Below are 27,070 nucleotides of genomic sequence, written 5' to 3'. Positions count from 1 at the left end.
GTATTATTGGTCACCAAAAAGTATTGGACGCCAATAGGAGGGCAGCCTATCATTTTAGGGTTCCTCCCTCTTCGTTTTGCTTCCAGGGGGCGTCCTGTGACCAGGAAATTGGGAGCAGGAGGAGGGGTGTGCGCACACGGGGCGCTGGCTATCATCACCATCCACCACCAAATCCAGCACCAAATGAGAGACAAACAATGAGACAAACATTCAGATTAACACTCCTCGCAACATCCAAGCAGTGAAATTCAACGCATGATGATAAAAAATGCAATTATTTATAATGGGAGGAGGGTTAAAGACAAAACGGCTCAAATGAATATTCATGACTTTGTCTGCCCCCCCTTCCCTCCTCGTCCTGCTGCTACTCACTTCCTCTCCCCTCCATTGGGTGGCAACACTTGGTCAGGCACATGGTGGGACAGCTGTTGCAGGGCAACTTGGGCATCTGCGGTGCTAAGCAGAGAAGACGAAATCATGTGGGGGTATGGCTGTGTGGATGTTGGGGGGGGGTGTTTGTAGGGGGCTGCACACTGCATTAAGAACATGCTCCCTTCAAAATTGTCTAACCTCTATATATGTGTGTGTCTGCTTCCATAAGGGTCCTAAACATACACAAAGTTATTGGACTACTACACCGCAAAGGATAGTCTGATAATTATTAGTGCTCCCCAGGAATATTGTTGTTGGGAACAGTTTTACCATACATACAGTAAAGTCTCGTTATATCGATATTGTCGGGAGTCGGAAAAAATATCGATATAACCGAACTGTCGATATATCCGATCCTGCGCCGAACTGCATTAAAAGTGGGCAATAATGCACTCGACATTGTTCTATACTATAGAACAATGTCGAGCAGCTTAAATCAATCTTTGCTTAAGGATTTCAATACCAAAAAAGAACACGGCGAACGGCTGCTTCCAGTCAACTTTATTTTTCACACTTCCACCACCAGAGCACAGCACACACACCGATTCCCGCACTTCCTGGTTCACAGGTCATGCTCAACCCGCCCCACATAGCTGGCCAAACACATGCCTGCAACAGAAGAACCAACTGCGTTCGTGGTTTCTCTCGTGTGTATAGTTTCTATACACACGAGAGAAACCACGAACGCCAGCATGTACATATGAAAAACAGTGATTATTGCAAGCGATAAAAAGATATCTGAATACAACACAATTAAATACATGTATTTGTACGCTTGGTCTTTGTTGGAATAGGTGTGTATGCTATGTCAGTTGGTTCTTCTGTTGCAGGCATGTGTTTGGCCAGCTATGTGGGGCGGGTTGAGCATGACCTGTGAACCAGGAAGTGCGGGAATCGGTGTGTGTGCTGCGCTCTAGTGGTGGAAGTGTGAAAAATAAAGTTGACTGGAAGCAGCCGTTCGCCGTGTTCTTTTTTGGTATTGAAATCCTTAAGCAAAGATTGATTTAAGCTGCTTTTGTATCGATATAAGCAGACCAAATTGGCTGGCGGGAGATGAAAAGGGCATCGTAGTAACCGGATGATCATAATAACCGTGTATCGTACTAACGGAACTAATTATATCATAAAAGACTAGAAATTTGCCGGGAAATGAAAATAGTATCGTAATAAGCAGTACTTCGATATAACCGATATCGATATAACGAGACTTTACTGCAATTGTTATTAAAGTGTGAAAGTACGTTACCGAGCCCATTTGAACTAAAATACTGACTGTTGCGAATCAAAACAGCAGCACCTACCGAGGTACAATTTTAGAATATTGAAAAATATCAAATGTCATTTTTTCACCAATAATTAAATATTGCTAAACAATGTACGGGCTGCATGATGGAGGAGTGGTAAGCATGTTGGCCAAACAGTCTGGAGATCGGGAAGACCTGGGTTTGAATCTCGACTTGGGTATCTCTGTTTGCATGTGCTCCCTGTGTGAGCGTGGGTTTTCCAGGTACTCCGGTTTCCTCCCACATACAACATTTACTACAAAAAGGGTAGTAAGGATAATTCGGAACATACTAAGTCCTTATTTCTAAAATCACAAATACTTAAACTTGCTGATATAGCTAATCTTCAAACAGCTAAAATAATGCACAAGGCTAAAAATAACCAATTACCTAAAAATGTCATCCAATACTTCTCTACAAGAGAGGAGAAATATGATCTCAGGGAAGAACTTTTGAAATATTTTGATGCTAGGACTACGTTAAAAAGCCATAGCATTTCAGTATGTGGAATCAAACTATGGAATGGATTGAGTAAGGAACTCAAACAATGTACAACGATGAGCCAATTCAAGAAACAATACAAGCAGTTGATGTTTGCTAAATACAAGGATGAAGAGTCTTGAACCAGTCATGATGTGCTATATATATCACTATATTGACACTTACTATGGTACCCATTATGTCATTGGATGCTCATATCACCTCGTACTTCGGTACGTGACAAAAATAAAATTAAAAAAAAACTTCAACTACATTAGGAAAGCAGGAAGTGAACAAATGTAACAGTTACTGGTTGTAAAAGCACCAGATGGAGGAGTAGGATTTAATAAGCTTTGCTTCTTCCTACTCCTTTTGGACATGTTTAACTGTAAACTGATTACGTGATGCATTCAATTGTAATCTGATGCATGTTCAAATGAAATTAAACCATTACCATTACGATTCCAAAAATATATTAAGTTCATTGGTGACTCCAAATTCTCCATAGGTATGAATGTGAGTGTTCATGATTGATTCCGAGGCCCCACTGTATTCTGGTACAGAGGAAGGCAGACCTATTATTTGAGATTAGGTTATCTGCAAAGCTTTTTTAGTATTATTGTAGTAGTATTTATTTTTTCTGGCAAAAAAAATCACTGCAATAGAAGCAAAGAAGGATAAACACATGGATAGAAAGCAGCACCCACAAACCCAAAGCTATGACGCCATTAGAACAACATGCCTTTAACACCCAAACACTTGCTCACACACCTTAATTCATTCACACACACAGACACACTCCTCCACCCTCTGCATTTTCGGGCCTTTTCCCAGGGTTATTATCCCATGCCAGGTGCCTCTCCCCATTCCCATCCATCTCCTCCCTCCATCCCTTGCCATTTCTGTCCCCCTCAAAGCGCCAGCACAGCCCCACCTCGTGGTGCCAAGGTGGGCAGCCTCTGCCTTGGCGTTGCCGAGGCCTTCTGGTGCCCCAGATAGCTGTAGCAGCGTGTGTGTGTGTGTGTGTGTGTGTGTGTGTTTGTAAGCACTAGTCCAGCTCGTAGCAGACCCAGCCAGCCCTTTAAACTGTGTCGAGGCTCCAGATGCTCTGAGAGACTTGGATTAAAACAGGCGTTTGTATGCAGACACACGTGCACAAACACACACCCATGTATTGCATCATGCATGCACGTAACTCCGTCTGAAAGTGTGGCTGAAGAAACACGTGATAAAGACAACAAAAGCAGCGAGAAGACGCTTCCATGGAACATGAATTTCACTGTTCTAACTAAATTCTGGATCACAAATATAAGACATAGAACAAAAGATATCAGAGAATCAATGGCGGACCCTGCCAGTGTGTTTGGATGATGCAGCGATGCCAGCGTGCAGCCTCAGAGGGTGAATTTGGACGAGAACAGTAAGGAAGAAGACCTCAGAGACATGACACACACACCCCAGTGGACACACACGAGCCCTTTACCAGCATGCCACCACCCTCAGGGCATGAGGGTGCATGAATATCTAGCAAACACACTCTGCTGGTGACATCACTGCAACTGATCACAAAGACACCGAGAGCAGAGACCTCACTCCACCACAGCCCGAGCAGTTAGAAAAGTCGAGTCCACAAGAATGAATAAAACTCCTGAGTTCCACAGGGAAAGACTGGAGTTGCTTTTGCAGAGGTCTCTGTCAAAAGTCTTGGGTCTGCACTTTTATCCAGAGATTTTGTTTTCATTGACCCAGGCCCCACATCAGAATCAGAATCGCCTTTATTGTCATTGTATTCATTCATTCATTTTCTACCGCTTATCCTCACAAGAGTGCTGGAGCCTATCCCAGCTGTCTTCAGGCGAGAGGCGGGGTACACCCCGGACTGGTCGCCATCCAATCACAGGGCACATTTAGACAAACAACCATTCACACTCACATTCATACCTATGGACAATTTGGAGTCGCCAATTAACCTAGCATGTTTTTGGAATGTGGGAGGAAACTGGAGTACCCGGAGAAAACCCACGCATGCACGGGGAGAACATGCAAACTCCACACAGAGATGCCAAGCGGAGAATCAAGCCGAGGTCTTCGGTGGTGAATGTATTTTTTTAGAGGTGAATTAAATTTTTTTCTTTCAAATTTTTTATTTCAGATTTTTTTCCCCTTTTACACTTTAGAGGGTGGGTCATTGTATTGCGTACAAAGAAATTTGAGTGCAACTCCACGGTGCATTTTGTAGAAAAGAATAAAAAATAAGAATAAGGAAAAGGATAAAAATAAAACAAGGAATAACAATATAAATATAAAAGTGGCAAGTGCTGTTCAAAATAAGTGTAATTATATGTACATCAGGGCTGCACGGTGAACAAGTGGTTAGCGCACAGACCTCACAGCTAGGAGACCTGAGTTCAATTCCACCCTCGGCCATCTCTGTGTGGAGTTCTCCCTGTGCATGCGTGGGTTTTCTCCGGGTACTCTGGTTTCTTCCCACATTCCAAAAACATGCTAGGTTAATTGGCGACTCCAAATTGTCCATAGGTATGAATGTGAGTGTGAATGGTTGTTTGTCTATAAGGGCCCTGTGTTTGGCTGGCGACCAGTCCACGCAACCCTGGTGAGGATTAGCGGTAGAAAATGAATGAATATGTACATCAAAAACAATAACATCGACACAAAGTTCAGTGTAAATTGTTGGAAGTACTAAATAGAAATAAACGAGTTAAAGAACACAACAACACAACTAGCAATACAAATGGCTCATATTCACCATTGGGCCTTGTTTTTGCGCGAAAAAAAACACTTCACCATCATAGACCTCTATCAAGACCAATCAAGTGTATAACTAGTCTGTCTGCAGGATTATACAAAATAAACCAACGGTATAGCGTTGGTAGCGGTAGTTCTAACTACCGCTATCCGTTTCTGACCACTGCCAAGGTTAAACTATTTCCAATACATTCATTCATTAATTTTCTACCGCTTATCCTCACGGCGGTCGCAGGGGTTGCTGGAGCCTAATCCAGCTGTCTTCGGGCGAGAGGCGGGGTACACCCTGGACTGGTGGCCAGCCAATCACAGGGCACATATAGACAAACAACCATTCACACCTATAGACAATTTGGAGTCGCCAATTAACCTAGCATGTTTTTGGAATGTGGGAGGAAACCGGAGTACATGCAAACTCCACACAGAGATCGCCGAGGGTGGAATTGAACCCGGCTTTCCTAGCTGTGAGGTCTGCGCGCTAACCCTATTTCCAATACAATCCTGACAAATAAAGAGAAACTAGAGCGCTCCAAAGAACGAAGGCCTCCACGGAGGCCAAACACCTGTGTCCTCCATGGGACGGTAACATCCACCAACCTCTCTCGGTCAGTCACAAATGATAAATACATTAGCCAAATCCTGGATCTGGACATTTATCTATTTAGTGGAAATCAGTTCAATAGTTCCATGTCGGTAATTCTTCATACAATCCCACTCAGTGGAGCGTAGACCTCAGCCAAGGCCAAACACCTGTGTCCTGCAGGTGTAGTCGATGAATGAAAAATTCAGACATTAAAAATTCCTGGATTTGAAAATGAAAATGTTGTCACATTGTTTTTGAGTTATGTTTGTAACAATATACAAAAGCAAAAATACACTCGGTCTTCTGTTAGTGAAGATAATAACTAAACCCACATTCATAAAAAGATTAGTTCCTTCCTTGGGGCCTGGCGGAGGTAATAAGACATGAATGAAAATCACTGGGAGTCCCCTGCAAACTAGCAAAGGCAACAGACTGCTAATTACAAGCATGCAAGCATGTGTCCAAGTGTGTGAAAAAGAGAACGCTAGTCTTCTCATGCTCTCATTCTCGCTCTTTCTTGCTGAGGGTACTTGTGGTGCCAGTTATGGAGTGTTTGCCATAGCAGGGTGCTACCTTGGCACCGTGCCCTAATATAGGGGGAATTAAAAAGCACTAGACAGGCCCTTTTGTGGCACAGTGCGCCCGCTTTAATCTCCCCACGCCTCAGTAGGCACCCACAGCACCAGGAGTGGGCACCATGCCCACATGACCCCAGGCAATATGGAAATTGCCACCAAAAAATCCTAACTAAGCGCAGGGAGCTCTGTCCCGCGCTCACAGTGTATACGGTGGGCAACCAACACGCACACAACAGCACCATCACATGGAACACGGTGACTCTTTAACTTGTAAACATACACAACAAAGCTTTGATTAAGAACGCTACAAAAGTTATGTCAATGCTAATGGTACACATGACAATTTAGCAGACTAATATCAATGTAATGTTGATGTTGTGTACTCTGTTTTGATACAGTAGTATTGGAATACACAGTATTGGAAGAACGAGAAAACCGCAGCAGATGCCGATTGTGTATTTAACGTTGATTATGAAACATAAAACAATAAGAGACAACCTTAACTTTGATAACAAGTGACAAAGCGCTAAGCCATTAAAATCCACAAAAAACTCTTGCATGCTATTCTATGTCACAGCAGCAGTTTTATGTTTTTTAGGTTATGTTTATTTTAATTATGTAGGGATCCTTACAGCTTGTAGGTTGTTTTTTTTTATTATGCCTTAATTGAGTGTTAACTTTTGAGTGTAGTTGGACGTGAATATGAAAATGTAGTATAAGTGGGAGTCACAATGAATAATACATGCACTCTACTAAATATTAAATACTAAATAAACAATCATTAATGATAATGGTAATGGTTTTATTTCATTTGAACATGCATCAGATTACAATTGAATGCATCACATAATCAGTTCACAGTTCCACATGTCCAAAAGGAGTAAGAAGAAGCAAAGCTTATTAAATCCTACCCCTCCATCTGGTACTTTTACAATCACTAACTGTTACATTTGTTCACTTCCTGCTTTCCTAATATAGTTTAAGTTTTATTTATTTATTTTTTTCATTTTTCTTTTTTCACGTACTGAAGTACAAAGTGATATGACCATCCAATGACATAATGTGTACCATAGTAAGTGTCAATATAGTGATATATATAGCACATCATGACTGGTTCAAGACTCTTCATCCTTGTATTTAGCAAACATCAACTGCTTGTATTGTTTCTTGAATTGGCTCATCATTGTGCATTGTTTGAGTTCCTTACTCAATCCGTTCCATAGTTTGATTCCACATACTGAAATGCTATGGCTTTTTAACGTAGTCCTAGCATATAAGTGTTTCAAATTTTAAAAAATTTAAATTTAATGGTTATTATGCCATTATTAACACATCTTTAAGACTTGTGCACAGTATTGTATCAGTCTTTAAGGGAACACACACACACACACACACTTGTGCTCATCCAGAGTTGCTGTGTTGCTCTCTTTGAAGTGGAGGTGAGCGGAATGCCTGTCACGAGGTCATCCATCAGCACTAATGAAACTGGCAGAGCCCGACACTGTCTCACTGGGCAGCACTACTGGCGCCGCAAGCTAACTCAAGGAGAAATGGACTCATTTAATTACCTAACCAAAGACACACACACACACACACACACCTAAAGACACAATTACCTGCATGTTAAAAAAAGCATGGCTCCTGCGGACTATCTTACGCATATCAGTAGTACACACATTCCAGTAATGTGTCAAGCGTCACTTGATCATTTAAGAGTTATTTGTAAAAATGAATGAAGAATGTTCTGAACTCCTGTTTCAACGCCAATGTTGTATGGAGCAGATTAATTCTGCACTTGCTAGCATTATATTGTATTTATTTAGACAGCAAACTAGTTAAGGCTGAAGCTCCTCTGCTGGTTACAAAAAGTGTAAAAGTATTAATTTTACAACTGACTGAATTCTGAATTCTTATTGCTTCATCAATGATGCCAATCGCAGGTCCATATATTGCAAAGGTTTTGTGCAGACAATAGCAGACTGGTACAAGCTACCAATGAAGAGATGTTGGCACAACATTTTCTGATGCACGGTGCTCACTGCAATGTGTTTGGGTGGACTTTTTTTTAAAAAAAAAAAAAACAAAAAAAAACGAACTGAAGGCACCATTAGCAAGCTGGTTGTGTTCCCTTCCTTAAAACAAAGACACAATTTTGGCGCCGAGACAGGACGCACTCCCAATCCCTCTGCCTTTCCCCAGCTTCCCTCCTCTTTCTCTCTCTCTCTCTCACTCTCCTTGTCCACTTGTCTCCCCACCGGTTTCACTTAATAAGCTTCAAAGGTTTCTGGGCAACTCCAAAAAAAAAACAAAAAAAGTTACCATGGCATTTTTGGCACGGGGCATCTTCCGCCTTGCTGAGGATATGGGGTTGCCATGACATCAGCGGGCATCCTATAAAGCGGACAATTGTGTGTGTGTGTGTCACGGACATCTTGTGCCAACCTCGACTAAACGCTTAGACATTGTTAGCAAACCCACCCACAGCAAAAACACCACTGGGTTCCATTATGCCCAGTATAGTCCAGACACCCCCACAAGCAAGAACACACATAGCAGCATCGTTTTGCTGTCAATCCACTACCATATAGCAGACTATAACAATATTAAAATATTGAAAATATTCCATTCTCGTCTTTAAAGGCAGTTAAAAGGGATTACGGTATAATCCACTGTCAAAGTACCGACTAAAAGTAAACAATAGGATGCATTCTCTGACACAATGTTTGTATTGAACGCACATCAAATCCAAAGAGCTATATAGCTTTAAAATTGGCTCCTGATTGCCACTGATGGTTAATGTTTTCTCACTGGCATCTTTCTGTCTCTCGGCTAATGTGTGTGTTTGTTCATTTACACTCTCGTCCAAGAAACAATCAATCAACAGTGTAAGAGAAGAGGTGTCATTATTATGCAGCAATAAACTAAAGTCTCATCACTATAGACTTATTTTAGATAAGTATGAAGAAAGAGTTGGGGGGGTTGTTTTGACTTATTTTTATCAAGCATACATATTTCGACCCAATTTGTGAGTTGGCATTTTTTCCACTTAAATACAATGTATTGAATTTATCATTGTTTTAAATTACTTGTATATTTGTATGTTATTGAGTTTTGACAATGCATGTAAATATCTATATATGCTGTATTAAATATCTGACATTATGACATTTATTTATATTGTTTATTGTCTATATATTGGGCTTGTTTTTGTTACATGATGGTAATTTATAATTAGTCATAACACCAATATTATTGATTGTAACATTCATTCATCCATTTTCTACCATTATCCTCACGAGGGTTGCTGGAGCCTATCCCAGCTGTCTTCGGGCGAGAGGTGGGGTGGGGTACACCCTGGCAAACAACCATTCACACTCACATTCATACCTATGGACAATTTGAAGTCAATTAACCTAGCATGTTTTTGGAATGTGGGAGGAAACCGGAGTACCCGGAAAAAACCCACGCATGCACGGGGAGAACATGCAAACTCCACACAGAGATCGCCGAGGGTGGAATTGAACTCGGGTCTCCTAGCTGTGAGGCCTGCGTGCTAACCACATTCCTGATTTTAACATAATATAGTAAAAAATACATATAGTAAAAACACACATGAATAATAATACAACAATATTAATTATACTAATAAAAAGTAATATTATACTTTTGATAGTTTTATATTTAAAATTAAGTTAATTGATTGATTTGATTACATAAGTGAAACCATATTTTTAATATAGTCAATGAAAACAATTGAGAATTTTTTGATCCCCTACATTTATTGTATGATTAAATAATTAAACTAGTATACTCCTACTAGTATAGGAAAAGTCCATCACAAGTGCGTGCTTGCATTATGCCAATGCATTGAACAGAGGCTCTAGCGGCCTCTTGTGGTGGTATGTGATATTGGGGTGAACTCTCTGGACTCAGTGAGCTGAATTCTTTTGGAGTAAGACAATAAAGTGAATTTTGTACTGTAGCGACCTGCTTGCGTTGTAAGGGTGATGTTCAGAACGCATCTTGCCATGAGTGTGATTGGTGGATAAAGAGGAAGTGTGGTGTTGCAAGTGTGGAAAGCGATGGAGAAAGGTGTGCGAGCAGGAAGGAGTATATAGTGCAGCGTCAGACTCTTTCAGGATGCGACTACATTTGTTGATTAAAAGAATCGCATATCTAGTGTACTACTGAGAGCAAGATCTTGTTAAACCGAGCTTCACAGAAAAGAAAAATAAAGAAAATATGCTCATTTTAAAATCAATAAAACACATTGATGACCCTCTCATGTGTTGTGTTTGTGCCAGGAAAAAAGTTCGCTTGAATCCAAGACAGAAAAGCCAGTAAAGTGTCGACTATTGTGTATTTCCCTTTGAGTTTGCGCCATTTGTTCCACGGCCACTGCATTCACTGACCATCCAGTGGACTCTTTGCGAGGCCCATGTGACCTTTCCAAGCAAGCAGGAATGCAGATCATCCGGGACTTTGCCAAAGTGTGCCTCTGTGGCCAAGCTGCCGTCCAGCATGGCTTTACGAAATCAGCCAGCACACCATGAAAAATAATCTCTCTCATATTAGTCACCCAGGAAGCCAAATGAGTTATCTAGGGTGCCAAATTATGGATAAAACTTTTTCGTATAGTTTTTTTTTTATTCCCTGAACAAAAGAGTAAAGAGTTTTGTCCCTCCAGCTGTAGAAATAATGTATTTGTCTACTCAGATATGAGCTGAGGCCATATCATTTGCCTCCCTGGGCTTGTGAGCACATACAGTAAGTTTAATGGTTCTACCCACTATGACTGTTGGGAGCCTGCACAATAAAAAGCCTGTTTTTTTGTGTGTTAATTTGTTTATACTTGCCTGAGGAACTATACCCACTACATGAGCCAAGCGTGCAACAGGGAAAGAAAAAAAAAACAACTTTTTCTTTCTACGCCCCCTCACAGCTAAAGTAGACTTATTATGTTAATGATGGCAGCATTCCCAATGTGGAATTAGGAGCTCGGATGACGCTACTGAATCCTAATACCGCAACTGCAATGAGTGCATGGGTGCTGATCACACACTTGAATCAATTTGCTTTGAGACAATCCTGTCATTAGCCACGTATACGTACATGGACCCAAATATTCCAATTCCATTCGGGTTATTTGCTCAAACAGAAAGAATGTAACCTTTGTATACACCTCATTCCGAAAGAAAAGTGCAAATCCGAATGAATATATAATCAGATTCACAGGGGTGGAATATTCCTTTCCCCAATCCGATTGAGGTATCTTGTACCTGCTCAATCGGAAAGTTGTCAGACTACGTTCTTCTTCGTGGTGTTTTTCTTCTTCTGTTGTTTATTGGCGGTTGGCAAGCAGCTTCCGTGTGCATTACCGCCATCTGTGGAACAGAATCTAAACCCTTCTATACGCCATTCACAAGTCCAATTTTATTCAAAAAGAAAATAATTCTTCTTAATAATAAAATATTAGCAAGATTGAACTTTAGCTTTTCCTGTTCCCGAGTGCGTTCTTTCAGCGAATGCTGAGATATGACGTAACACGCACCTCGAGACGTTCTTCGATTTTTAAAAAATGGAGGCGAGCAATCGGCATTGGACTGCTGCGGAAAGTTTGTTTTTGATTCAAACTAAATTTCAAGACTGGACGAAGGAAAAACTGGCAATACGGAGTTATTCCAACAAGTGAAAGAAAAACTCGAGGAAGTCGGTATCACGTGATGTTGGTGTTTACGTTTTACTGCGCATGCCCCATTGACTATTCTGGTTGATTATAGCGGCGCATGTAGACACGCGATTGGAATATTCCTTTCCATGAATACCATTGCTTTCGGAAAGGTCATTCGGAAAGATTCCATTCGGAAAGAGAAAAACTCCTCATGTAAACATGGCTATTGACTCAGTGGTTATTAAGGAAGGGGGCTATTACGGTTTCTCACAAGGTCATCAAAAATACATCAGAAATGCATGAAAATATGATAATGCTCAGTTTTGATTGGAGATATGAATGTGGTAGGATACAAGTTAAGAAAAAATACTTCATAGCTTGTACTGTAGTACTGTTGTTTCTAATATATGATCTGTGTCGCTAATTAAGGAGGTTGAAATATTACACACAGCTCTCAGTATGATGCAGTTAAGTTCTAGATTACTACATATGAAAAACACAAAAACAAACATTGTTAAATGAATACCTCTGTCAAAACCAGAACATATTTTGATACAGATCCAATAACATAAAAAGTAATCCCTTGTTTATTGCAATTAACTGGTTCCAGACAATGGCCGCATGGTTAGCATGTTGGCCACACAGTCAGGATATCGGGAAAACCTGGGTTCGAATCTCCGCTTGGGCATCTCTGTGTTGAGTTTCTCCGGTTTCCTCCCACATTCCAAAAAAAAACGTGTAAAAATTGGCGTAGGTTTGAATGTGAGTGACCCAACCACGATTAGTGAATTTCTGCCTAGTATTTATATATAATTTTTTGTTATACTGCTGTCATAGATAAATTAACAAGTATAAAATAGGAGTGGTTTTCCCCGGGTACTCCGGTTTCCTCCCACATTCCAAAAACATGCTCGGTTAATTGGCGACTCCAAATTGTCCATAGGTATGAATGTGAGTGTGAATGGTTGTTTGTCTATATGTGCCCTGTGATTGGCTGGCCACCAGTCCAGGGTGTACCCCGCCTCTCGCACAAAGACAGCTGGGATAGGCTCCAGCACCCCCGCGACCCTCGGGACTATAAGCGGTAGAAAATGAATGAATGAATGAGTTTTGGGGTCGATTATGGCTTATTATTAATCAAAACAGATTTAAATGCAAGTGCTATGTAGCATTGTGGTCACTAGGGGGAGACAACGTTGAATTCTCTCCATTAAGCGTTTTACTACGACTAATTTTTCTTTTCTTTTACGCACTTCCACCTGAAGAGACTGCTGGAGGACATACTGGAGGTCAAAGTTAAAAGGTTAGCTGAAAAAAACATTACTTGGCAAATATTCTACCACCATGCATACGGGATTATTTCTTTTTGTTTTTGTATTAATTAAAAGACTGTATGGAGGTACATTCGCAGCCACCTATATTGTTAATTGCACAACTGTAATACTCTAAGCCAGGGGTCTCAAACTCAATTTACCTGGGGGCCACTGGAGCTTGGGTCTGGGCGAGGCTGGGCCGCATCAGGTTTTCCAAAAAAAAAAAAAAACGCATCTATAAAAACATAAAAATGAATAAACTTTGCTTTGGTTTCGATTTTCTACAAGAAAAGCTCTGATAAAAAACATTCCACTGTTCTCAAATATCTTAATTTTTTTTCTACACAAAATAAGATCAAGAATAAAGACAATCAATCAGTAATAAATAAATATAATAATAATAAAACGGCAAATAATTAAAACTTAAGAAACCACATATAGTTGGTGGGTAGACAAATAATTTTTTTCAGATTAAAATTAACAAAGCATTATTAGAGCCCTGTAGACATGACAAAACACGACTATAGTCACATTTATACTTTTTTTATTTACAACATATTGCACAACTCCAGAGTCTTGAGACACATGCTAACTGGCAAACTAGAGCGCTAGCGACCTAAACGGTAGCCTCCAAGTTATTTCCTTTAAACTTAAAAAGCCAAAAATGTACCACTTCCACACAGATAGGGAGGATAACTATTAACAGTTATTTAACCTTTAACATGAACATTAATCAAACATAATATTTTTTTCTGGGTACATGATACCATACAGCATCCATATCTAACATTAAACTTTCATATCAAGGCGGGGGCCTCAAACTAGTGTCCTGCGGGCCTAAGCGAACTCATAAATACTATTTTTAATTAGTAAATACTAATGACTAATTTTTGGCCTAGAACTCTCAAGTACTTCAACTCTAAAACATCACTGCGATTCAAAGAAACCCGTACAAAAAAATGGCTGGCTGTGCGCAGACAAGTTGACCCTGTGGTGTTTGGTGTGCGAGGCAGTGGTCGGGATTTCTTAACAGCAGTGAGCTTGGGAATCATCACATCCATACCTGAGCTGTTAAACCCCCGGTAGCTTATCTATTTAACCCCCACGTCTTCTCCCACTTTGTACTTTGTGTTCTTCACCGGGGGCTGTATGGCCTCTCTACCCTCGTGTTGTCTTAGTGAAACAATGGAGTGCAAATCTCCCAATCTCCTTAATGTTCTCTAATCTAATGAGAGCAGCGGGGATATTAAGCAGATTGCGGAGCATTACTGTCTACCATTGGAGACACAGCCACAAGCTACTTCAGCACTTCTGGCCTCCCTTCCCTATTAAGTCCCCCACCCTTCTCTGCGGAAAACTATAATAATAAATAAATAAAAAAAATTCTAATTTTGCCATTATTTTTTCAGCCTGATCCAATCGGCCTGCTTGTGCAGATTATGATTTGGCATGAGAAAGACGAGTAATTAAATCCTGCTGCTGCAGCTGAGAAAGTGTATGTGAATGTGTGTATGTATTATATAGAGAAAGGGAATAAAATGGCATGATAACAAGCCAAGTTAATAAAGGGAAACAATTAGGACATAAAAACCTTGATTTGGCCCAAAGATTTTAATGCTCTTGTCGATGTTAATGAAATCCCATTGACTATCTGTTTCACACACACACATACACACACACACACTCATTATCATGGTCTCATTGCTTTCCCTCAGGCTCTCCTGACAGGTGTGGCTCCCACACACAGACACACATAGATAAACATTGAAAAGACACACACACACTCACACACGCACACAAACTAGACCCGACGGGGTATTCTCCCTATCCTGTGACTGCACAATGAAGACTTTGTACAGCCTCTCCAAAACCCAGCCCTTTACTATCAAACACCCCCACCAACCCCATCGGCTTGCAGCACATCCCTCCTTTAAATGGGAGATTATGCAAATGAGCTCACACCACCTCAGCCCCCCCCCCCAACTCCTCACATACATATAAGTGATGTGCATTGAGTAAAATCTATAGTCTGTCTATGGGAGTCAGCACATGAATGTATGAGCTCACACTGAGACGGAAGTGTCCTCAATTGGCACACCAGGTGTTTCTTGCATCATGGCGCCACATTCAGGACTTGCAAATAAGCAGTTATACCCACTTTACTGTCATGCAATAAGATACTTCATATTGTTAGTATAATTAATAATGATAATACCTTGTGGAGTGGACCCTCTGAACTTGCATGGTCTGGAATAATTTGGAATATGATCTACAAATGCCATGTATATGAAATCAGACTGCAGTTGACATAGATGTACATACATTCCTCCGCTTTTGGTTTTTAGTCTCTGTTCTCCAGTATCAGACCAAAGTGTTTGTGGGTTAACTAGCTCAATGGCATTGTTCGGTACTTCACCGTTTATCATGTCTCGTTAAAAATGATGATGTTGCAGTCGAAAAGTCTCTTACTGTGGGTGATGTGGTGTCATAACGTGTTCATTTTATTCACGAGATACCGTACATTAGCGTAGAAAATGCATTCATCACCTTTGTTTACATAATTGACGTTGCATTCAAGCACTTATGTCTGGCTGGCTGGCGTGTGTAGACTCTGGTACTCTGGAGACATCAGGGACCAGTTGAAGATCGGTGACAAAAAGATGTTAAACCAGACCCATATCAGCAAAATAATAACTACATATCTAGAAGAGAGGCTGTGTTTACTGTATGTGCTTGATCATGTGACATTTTCATATGATTCAACTGCAAGATTATTCTACGACGGTTTAGTCCATTTTGAGGCAGTTTAGACCTACAGTGACAGCGTCATTGCATGACGGCATTACAGTATATCATCAGTTGCAAGTCTACACTTTACAGAGGATGTACTGTGTGTGTTTTCTGTCGCTTTTGGATGGAAACCAGAATGCAGTCCCACGGGAGAGGAGCCTGATAGCTAAAAGGTTCTGCTTCCTCTTCGACTAGTGGAAACAAAAATAAGCCAAGAGCCCTTTGTTCTACTGGTAAGATACTGGGATATACTACAGGGACTGACCTTGGTCATCTTTGTTTTTCTACAGTCTGCCTTGATGTAACCGTTGATACAGCTGCCAGGTGAGGACCTGTGAGGCGTCTTTGTCTTAAAAGTACCCACTCTCAGATATTTCGCTTCTTGGACAGTTGTGCATCGGGGCCTCCCACTACTTTTTCTGTCCTTGTTAGACCCCGTTTGTGCTGCTTTCTGAAGGGACTAGTTGGTGAGAGATTTTAGTTTTAGTTTAGATTTTGAGATGGGTTTTCTAATAATCTATTAGCCTTATAAAATGATTAACTTGGATAAGCAGCCATACGGACTGACAGTTGTTGATAGTAGGCCTCTTCTTTGAAAATCATCTGATTGTTTGTGGATGGATAAATGGATAATATGTTTGTGAAATGGAAACAATTGTTTGTGAAATGGGCTGGCGACCAGTCCAGGGTGTACCCCACCTCTCGCCCGAAGACAGCTGGGATAGGCTCCAGCACCCCCCGCGACCCTCGTGAGGAAAAATCGGTAGAAAATGAATGAATGAATGAATGTTTGTGAAATGCATGAAAATGTATTTTTCTTTGGAAAACAAAGAAATTTGCAAGTGAGTTCTAAGTATAAATATACACACACATTAAAAAAGTATGCATTGTAAGTTTTGTCTTGAAAACAAACAATTTTCGTGGGAAGACACAAAATCCAAAGAAATACAGCTGCATAGGTGCAGATTCTGGAATAACTATAAGAAGAAAGCTATATGTGCTGGTTATTATGTGTAGCTGCTCTATAGGAGTCCACAAATCAATACAAAGTGTCGAAAAATGAGCATTATAGGTCCCCTTTAAATATAACTGCAGTTTCTCTGGACAAAAAGTGTCTCTTTCAGAGAAAAGCTTTTAAGGAAAACAGTTTAAAGACTCTACCACCTCCCTTAAGTGAAAGACGTTGTTGTGCTCCAACATCCATAGAATCCTATGTTGAATTTGCACTTGTCCTATAACTGTTGTACATTCTTCATACTGTTTCACAGCATATGAGACACTGGAATACTGGAAGAATGAGTACATTTAGTCCATCCTTTCACTTTTAAAGATTCGCAAGCCTTGGGTCAAATCAAAGATTAGCAGCATGGCTAGTCATTCTTCCACCTTAAAAAACAAAAAAATCAAGTAAAAATTTGTTATAAGATGACTACTACAAAATTTGTTGTTTTATATTATACTATATTATACACCCTGTAAATTTAACAGGTATTCTGTGCATAAATGCTTTGTTCAATTACAGTATTCAATTTAGGTATTCAAAAGTCAAGCAAGGTCAGTAGCTGGACAGAGACACAGGTAACGTTGTGTGCACACACTGCAGTACATGAGTACAAACAGCAGCTGTGGTCCGGGGTCAGGCCAGGACACAGGTTAGCACGGGGTTAAAGCCTCGTGCACATGAGGAAAAACAGCAGAAACAGATTTAAGAGAGAGGTGCATGCCAAGAGTGCCATCTGTTTGAGTTCACCCTCGCTCGCCATGCCGTGCTACATCTTTGTCTCCCCTTCCCAAATCCCTCCTTTAAAAAAAAAAAACTTGCTATTTATTATTTGTTTCCCAAAACGTGCTAATAAATGAAGATGGTATGGATAACGGAATGTGGGGTGGGGAGAATACGGGATAAGATAAAGTACAAATTTGGCAAGTGTCTCAAGTGTAATGACACCTCTGTCTCTATGGAAAAGCATCCCCCTTTTGTCTTCACTTGCATGCTTTCTTTTTACTGTTTTGTTCCCAGAAAAAGCCATGGAACATTTGCCAACATTTTTAAGAGCTGCGAAAAGCAGGATTTTTTTCCTCTCACTCTCCCTCTCTCTACTTTTTTTTTTTTTTTTTTTTTAAGTCTTCCACCTCGCAGGTGTTTCTTTTTAAGGCGTGCTCGACAATGCCAAGCTCATCTTGGCGCGTCTTGAATGCCATGGGCCTCTTGGGGGGAGGGAGGTGGTGCAGAAAAAGGAGAGGTTGGAGAAATCTTATTGATTAGCAGTTGTCGCTTCCCTTTTCTTTATCTCACTCACTCACTGTCAACAACACACTTTTTAAAGTGTTGATAGGGCCACGAGAGAGATGTGCCAAGAGTGGAAAAACCACAAAAATGCTCGTTTAGAAAGAAACTGGACTCAAAAGTGTGAAAAAAGCCTACATTAGCATTTTTTTTTTGCTATTAGAAGGTCAAAAAAGTTCAGCTCTTAATAAGTGGTGTCTAATTTTTTCCCCATATTTCCACGCCGGCCAAACTGACTCATAAGGTGGTAACACCAGAAATGAAAAAGAATAATCAATCGTGTCTCATTCGGACATGCTGCTCTGATTAGTATTCTGCTGGTAATTGACACAATTGCCGCCAAGCCTCGCTCCATTAATGGGCAGACAGATTGCTGCTCGTTAGAGCCACCATGTGTTTGCAAACACAAACAGCAGTCATGTTGCTGAGAGTGGAGCCCTGTTGAGCACATTAAGGATGGATAAAATCACATCATGTAAAAGCTATTTATTTATATTTGGATGATGATATATGATGATAAAATAATGGTCATGGTTTAGTTAATTTTTAAACATAACATTACAACATAAGTTACATTTAAGATCTCCGACAAGAAGTAGAGGTGTCCTGATACAACTTCTGATACCATACAAATATTTCAACCGACTTTTGTGACTGTTTTTGTAGTGTGGAATGACTTGATTTGGGTTATAGTTTCAGCAACAATGTAGCGGCGGCAAGGTATAATGCAGTTTTTTGTGATGCTGTAGTTCATATTAACCTTCCCTGGTTCTGCGCCACCATGGGAAACATGCACATGACAGGTTTTACACTCTAAGCGAAAAATACTGCCACATAGCCAACATCACTCCTACCCCCATGCTAGCGCACAATGTTGTTGTGATCATAGGGGCTCCATTGGGCAGATATTAATATTGGATCGGGACAACCCTCGGAAGAAGCAGAGTGTGTTTAACATGTTTCCATATTATCAAGAAAAGCAATTGAAGTAAAATGGGGTGCACTATTTGGTTGTCACCAGCAGAGGCACTGTTGATTCAGTCTTAACTAGTTTCAAAAGAAGACCAACATGAACTCAACTTAGGAGGAGTCCTTCCATAAATATCTACAGTTATTCTTCTCAAACCAACAATGGTGACGGGAGTTCAAAACCAAAATAACCAAAACTCTATAAACACAGTATGTAGAATACAAAAAACAACATTTAAGATTTTTTTTTTCAATTATTAAATAAAGAACTGTGTATTGGGTGAATTGGTGATCAACTATGGACTATACAGTGAAGAAAATAAGTATTTGAACACCCTGCTATTTTGCTATTTCTCCCACTTAGAAATCATGGAGGGGTCTGAAATTTTCATCGTAGGTGCATGTCCACTGTGAGAGAGATAAACTAAAAAGAAAAATCCAGAAATCACAATGCATGATTTTTTAACAATTTATTTGTGTGATACAGCTGCAAATAAGTATTTGAACACCTGTGTATCATCTAGAATTCTGACCCTGAAAGACCTGTTAGTCTGCCCATTAGAAGTCCACCTGCACTCCATGTATCATCCTGAATCAGATGCACCTGTTTGAGGTCGTTAGCTGCATAAAGACACCTGTCCACCCCATACAATCAGTAAGACTTTAACTTGTAACATGGCGAAGAGCAAAGAGCTGTCCAAAGACACCAGAGACAAAATTGTACACCTCCACAAGGCTGGAAAGGGCTACGGAGCAATTACCAAGCAGCTTGGTGAAAAAAGGTCCACTGTTGGAGCTATCATTAGAAAATGGAAGAAGCTAAACATGACGGTCAATCTCAATCGGAGTGGAGCCCCATGCAAGATATCACCTCGTGGGGTCTCAATGATTCTAAGAAAGGTGAGGAATCAGCCCAGAACTACACGACAGGACTTGGTCAATGACCTGAAAAGAGCTGGGACCACCGTTTCCAAGGTTACTGTAGGTAATACACTAAGACGTCATGATGTGAAATCATGCATGGCACGAAAGGTTCCCCTGCTTAAACCAGCACATGTCAAGGCCCGTCTTAAGTTTGCATATGACCATTTGGATGATACAGAGGAGTCATGGGAGAAAGTTTTATGGTCAGATGAGACCAAAATAGAACTTTTTGGTCATAATTCCAATAAGCGTGTTTGGAGGAAGAAGAATGAAGAGTACAATCCGAAGAACACCATCCCTACTGTGAAGCATGGGGGTGGTAGCATCATGCTTTGGGGGTGTTTTTCTGCACATGGGACAGGACGAGTGCACTGCATTAAAGAGAGGATGACTGGGGCCGTGTATTGTGAGATTTTGGGGAACAACCTCCTTCCCTCTGTCAGAGCATTGAAGATGGGTCGTGGCTGGGTCTTCCAACACGACAACGACCCGAAGCACACAGCCAGGAAAACCAAGGAGTGGCTCCGTAAGAAGCATATCAAGGTTCTAGCATGGCCCAGCCAGTCTCCAGACCTGAACCCAATCGAAAATCTTTGGAGGGAGCTCAAACTCCGTGTTTCTCAGCGACAGCCCAGAAACCTGACTGATCTAGAGAAGATCTGTGTGGAGGAGTGGGCCAAGATCCCTCCTGCAGTGTGTGCAAACCTGGTGAAAAACTACAGGAAACGTTTGACCTCTGTAATAGCAAACAAAGGCTACTGTACCAAATATTAACATTCATTTTCTCAGGTGTTCAAATACTTATTAGCAGCTGTATCACACAAATAAATTGTTAAAAAATCATGCATTGTGATTTCTGGATTTTTCTTTTTAGTTTATCTCTCTCACAGTGGACATGCACCTACGATGAAAATTTCAGACCCCTCCATGATTTCTAAGTGGGAGAAATAGCAAAATAGCAGGGTGTTCAAATACTTATTTTCTTCACTGTAACTATGAGCTTTGGGTAGTGACTGAAAGGACAAGATCACGGGTACAAGTGGCTGAAACGAGTTTGGCTTTGAAGCATAATGGCATTTATTTAAAAAATAAAAATAAAAATAAAAATAAAAATAAAAATAAAAATAAAAATAAAAATAAAAATAAAAATAAAAATAAAAATAAAAATAAAAATAAAAATAAAAATAAAAATAAAAATAAAAATAATGCACTTTCCATTCTTCAGAAAAGTGCTTCACAGGAAAAACAAATAAAAAAGAAAACTCAAGAGAAAAAAAATAAATATGCTTCACATGCACAACAAGGTTGGTCGTATTAACCTTCCCCGGTTCTGCGCGAAAGGCAAAGCTCTCAATATACCGGTTGATCTATGTTCCTATACCATCATCAATTGACATGAGCTTTGGGTAGTGACCGAAAGGACAAGATCACGGGTACAAGTGGCTCAACAGAATTTGGCAGGAAGGCATAATGCCATTTTTTGTGATACTGCTCTCCCTTAGAGATAAGGTGCGAAGCAATGCAATCCAGGAGAAACTCGGAGTAGAACTGCTGCTCTTCCGCATTAAAAGGAGCAACATGAGGTGGATTGAGTATCTGGCGGTGATGCCTCCCTGGGGAGGTGTTCAAGGCACATCTGACCGAGAGGAGGCCTCGGGGAAGACCCAGGACATATTGGAGAGACTATGTCTCTAAACTGACTTAGGAACACTTCCGGATCCACCAGGAGGAGCTGGACAAAGAAGCCAGAGACAGGGAAGTCTGGGCTTTGCAATATTCTTTGATGTTTTTTTTTTATATTTTCTTTTTCAATGTATTTATCTTTTTCTTCTTTCTGCTGCTACTGCTGGAGTTGTGTCCCTTGTCAAGCTGTTGACTGCTTTTGTTGTTTATTGACAATTAAATCATCAATGAAAATAAGTTTTTAATGAAGAAAGAAGAAAAAGCGCGACAGTGGAGTGATGTGAAGAAACACAGCACAAGGCGGGGGTAAAGGAGGTGGATGCCGGTTTGGGGGTTGCACAGAAACAAGGATGAAAAGAAGAAGGAAAGAAGTACCATCTGCTTTCTGAGACCAGGAAGATTTTTCAAAAAAAAAAAAAAAAACAGAAGTGAGAATGGCTCAGATGCGGAGGAGAATGTGAGGAGCACGGGGGAGGAAAGGACGGATCGCAGAGAGGTGAGTGAGGGAGCAGAGAGGGCAGAAAAGAGGAGGGGGTGGACAGATGGGGCACGGGGAGATGTGAGGATGGGTAAAGAGGGGAGAGCAGGGTGGACCAGAGATTGGAGGTCTGGCAGTGGCGTGAGCGCACTGGGCACAGGCTCTCATCAGGAGGGGACATGACTCAACATGCCGGCTCATCCCAGCTGGGTCAACGCACTGCGCTGCCATGTTGTATTGGCACAAACACACACACACAAACATAAACACACACAGGCGCACAAACCAACAAACAAATCTCCAGCTTGCTCCCTCATCGTCGGCCTCATATCTAGACACACACACGCGCAAGCTCACACCCAAAAAAATGCCACAGTCTTGGCCGATGCCGGGTAGCCAGGCGGGCAGGCCATGGCGACGGTCTAATAGAAACGCCAAACTCGTTACTCTAACGCTGGGTGACAAGGGCACCTTGGGCTGCAGATGTTCCTGCTGATGACAGATGGAGGCTGGCACTGCCAGGGGACAGTGGGCCCGGGCCTACGCCAGCTCGGTGCCACCTGCACCCCTCCTCTGTACCCACACACACACACACTTTCTCATTGGGCCTATCTCTCTTCAACACAGCATTGCTCCCCTCTTCTCTCAATCTTCCTCTTTCACACACTCTGGCACGCCACACCTCGGCCTATAACGAACATGACTGCTTGTCTACTGATATCTGTGAGCCTGGCAAGGTGGGCCACATAGAGTACGGCATGAGCTTATACTGGTATGGATCGCTGGTGTTTTTTATTGACTACAAGCAAAAAAAAACAACATATGTATTTTATACAATGTACTAAACAACAAATTGTCTTGCTGGGCCTATCACTTTTTTGCACAGCCACTTGTTGCTAGGCAGAAAATGGAGCCTAGAAACGTGCGATATCAACTATATACCATGGCCAATATAATTTAATTCTGTAGGGCTAGTCCACATAGAAACTGTGATTTCTTTCTTTTTTAGCGTGGTAAATGTACACCGCCGCTGCTTTAAGTTACTAATTCTCGACTCCATGGTGGCAAATAAACAACATTTCTTATTCTTCATCAGCAGAGAGTGACCAGCCCACCCCAAACAGGAACTTTGCAAGTAGACTTAAGCCTGTCACAATAATTTCAACCTTTTTTAGACATTTTTTTTCATTAAGGTAACAATTTTTTTTAAGGTAATCAATAAACGTTCATTGTGCTATGTCACATTTACGCACAATGATACTGATCCCTGTGAGACACGAAAGCTGACTTCATGAATGCTGACAAATAGCAGGAGGTCACCAATTCAAATCCCAATACTACTCAAAAGAACTGTGTCAAAAGAACTACACACAGCAATGCAATTGGTGGATAAAAACAGACAGAACACTACAAGAGACAAAGGCCCCAATGCACAGCCACACTGGAACGGACATTTTCGCTTTTGTGCTTTTATTCATAGACGTGTTTGCTAAGCTCACGCCCTAAATTTGACTATACAACCAACGGGTCTCTGTTTCACTGCATGATGTGACCGGCCGGTCTGTGGCCAGTCTACGACTCAAAAATCAGCACATCACACGTGTGCCTTTTGTGTGTTTCTTGTGGCTTTTTCTGCATGTAGACCAGCCTAAGGAGTCCGTACAACCGGCTGTGACCTATAGGCTTTAAGAAAGTCAGATCACTATTGCTAAACTGACTTGAGTTAGCACTCTCTGACACAATTGTTGTTTTATTTTTGGCTGTCCAGTGACATCACCAAAACCATTTGATTAACTTGGTACATTTACATTTGTATACAAATAAATTCAGACTGTTCCTTCTACTTTAATACATGAGCGGTGACTCCAGATTAGCTATTGCATGATGGAGACTGTCTTAACGACACCATCTATCTTGGTGGAAGCGATGACAGGCGTCTGGAGTTGATTCCCCATCCTGGCTCAAAAAGCACAGCCCACCCGCATCATTTACTGCATGCCGTGAGTCGCCAGAATACCAAAGTGCGCTCAGATGTCATTTTGGTAACAGTATTTTCTCTTTCAATCACCAATGTTGTGGCTCTCTCTTTTCCCCTGTATGATAATAATCTAAGCTGAGGTTGTCCTATTCCATTTGTGTCCAAATTTAAAAAAAAATAAATAATAAAAACACATGAAGAAAACATAACCCAAAGTTCACATCAAAGTCCTTTTCCCAGAGAATATGCGGTCTGACTCTGGTGAAGGTGTTTTGGGCCGCTAGCATCAAATCCAGGCACGCCTGTCGGATTCCGAGAAATAAAAGCAAACTTTCATACACTTTTATAAATGCGAGCAGATGTGACGGTATAAGTTATGTCCAGATGTGAGCCTTCTCGCTATCACAATTTATGGACTGAGAAATTAATCTATGAATGTTTATTTTGACATCATTCTTTTGTGTGGGAGACATGCATGTATGATCAGAATGGAAATTTCTATTTTAAAAAAAGTTGTCATTTTCTTGGATATTATTCATGCTCTCCATATGGCTTTTCTATCCTGTACTTCTTTCAATACTCTTGCATCAATCCCACAACCCTTCCCTCCGTCATCCAAAAACCATGTGTGGCATGTCATTTCATCCCCCCCCACCCCCTATCCCCAACCCCTCCTGTCAGACAAAACAAAACAATTATCTCTCCCCTCATTAGGACCTGGCTTGGCATCATCGCCCCTGCACCCTCTTGAACACCGCTCTTTCTCCTGCAGGCCCTCTCCTTTGCACCGCCGTGACAAGAAGTGTCTCTCAAGTGCAAGTTCAGTGCTGATCTCAACCTTTACGATTCTTTTAAAGCCACAGATCATGGAAGACAGCCAGACACTATACATAACACAATGTCGTCTTCAATGGCATGTAGCAGTGCTAGCTGTGTGTTGTTATGCTGATCATGTGACCAGGTGGGATGAGAAAGGATGGAGAACTGGTGGTGTGATGGTGGCGAGTGAGAGAAAAGGGGGGAGGAATGGAGGTTTCCCCATGCCGCTCTTAATTACTTTAATTGGTGTCATTAGCTAAATGAGCATGTGAGACATCACCTGCATGGCATGTGAACACACCTGTCATAGCAACATAGCTATGATCATCATCACCAATCATCATCATCATCATCCCACAAGGTAAGCTCAGTGCACTCCATGCTGCAACACAGCGGCAACAATTGAATGCAAACACCCAGATGCACTAATGTTATTTGTCCTAATTGGTATTAAAGCTCACAGCAGGTTTAATAGAATAAAAATAATCCTACTGATACCCAGCAATGCATTTTTGTCCTCTATGAGCGACTCCAAATTGTCCATAAGTATGAATGTGAGTGTGAATGGTCGTTTGTCTATATGTGCCCTGGATTGGCTGACAACCAGTCCAGGGTGTATCCCGCCTCTTGCCTGAAAGCAGCTGGGATAGGCTCCAGCATACCCCCACAAACCTAATTAGGATAATCAGCATATGGATGGATGAACAAATGAAAGGGATACAAATACTTTTGAATTAATGAACAAATGACAATGAAGGTAGAAGTAACCTCACATGTTCATTTATCTCTTTCAATCATCATTTATATGCAACTACATGCATTTTTAATTGTTTTCTGCATGTAAAACTATAATTGCAAAACTCTAAAAGTATGTTTTGTGTTTTGGGGGCTTTCTGGAACGGATTACTTGGATTTACATGCTTTCTTATGGGAAATTTGATTTGATTTATGTCAGTTGGAAGGCATTAATGCTAACTGAAGTGCCAGTGTAATTTAGCCAATAAAATACAAGACCTGTCTCCTCAAAATGGCTGTCATACCAAAGCATTGGGCCAAAGAAAAGTAAACTATCAAATGTTTTCAGATATTTTGGTTTTAAAAAGGTAGGTATTTCGTATTTAATTTCATTTTTGACAGTTTGAGATGGTTTTGGAAATAAAACATACGATACAAAATCTGTTCCATGTCCTCTGACTAACTACTACTATTTATCATATAAAATTATGAAGATGTTTGATGCAATAAATGAAATTATTTACACCAAGAAGTCACAAAGCCGAGAAACCTTCAAGGATATCAAGAATATAGACGATATGTACAACCATCCCTTATGGCTACAAGGAAGGCCGTAAACGTTTACTGTCATTTTGCACTTCCACCGTAAAAAATATATACCTGTCGCAAAATTACATACTGTTAAACATAAAGATAAAACATCCAAAGTATAAATATAAAGGTATATAGGAAATAACATTAGACACACTGTTAAAAAAAACAACACGTATAGCTAAATAACCATCGTTGACGTTGTAAATGACAGGAATCTTACCTGATGTACAACATCCAAAAACAAGATTAGTTCCAAGCGGATTGTGTTCACAATTCTAATGTTGACGTGTTTCGGAGGTTTTTGTCCACTCTTGAACTCGTCCATTGAAGACATTGATTGTAAAGTAATATGTCCAAGAATTATTTAACATTCGGTGTTCGTAAAACAGGTTTCATTTTGTTTATTCATTTATCCAAATTCTTGCTGGTTAGACTGGGAGATGTTTGTTGATTTGGGCTGCCACCTGGCGGGAAACACACCAGGAAGTCGGCCCAAATGTAAGTGGAGGAAGTGACGTCATTGAAAAAACAAAACAAAACAACCCTTATCTAAACTTCCACAGGTGTACCAGATGAAAAGTCGTCTCTGTATCCAACACCACGAGAATAAAAATTGTATATTGTTGTTCGAATTAATTATTTTTGAATTTGTTAGTATTATTTTTAATTAATAAATTTTTTTACGAGTAATTTGCACCAACTAGAGT

At 40.7% G+C, this 27,070-nt stretch overlaps 1 long non-coding RNA gene across 1 annotated transcript; it reads right to left on the bottom strand.

Annotated features, from left to right (window-relative positions):
* On the bottom strand, positions 1-26,845 carry LOC144899776 (uncharacterized). Its single transcript, XR_013628062.1, has 3 exons — positions 26,584-26,845; positions 373-456; positions 1-148 (listed from the first exon to the last, which is right to left on the bottom strand). It is a non-coding gene; the product is annotated as an uncharacterized LOC144899776 (long non-coding RNA).
* Positions 26,846-27,070: the final 225 nt, after the last annotated feature.

Source organism: Doryrhamphus excisus, linkage group LG9 (genome assembly GCF_037039965.1).
Source record: "Doryrhamphus excisus strain RoL-2023G ecotype Guam linkage group LG9, RoL_Dexc_Guam_v1.1, whole genome shotgun sequence".
NCBI lineage: Eukaryota > Metazoa > Chordata > Actinopteri > Syngnathiformes > Syngnathidae > Doryrhamphus > Doryrhamphus excisus.
This window is presented reverse-complemented; position numbering and strand designations above follow the sequence as displayed.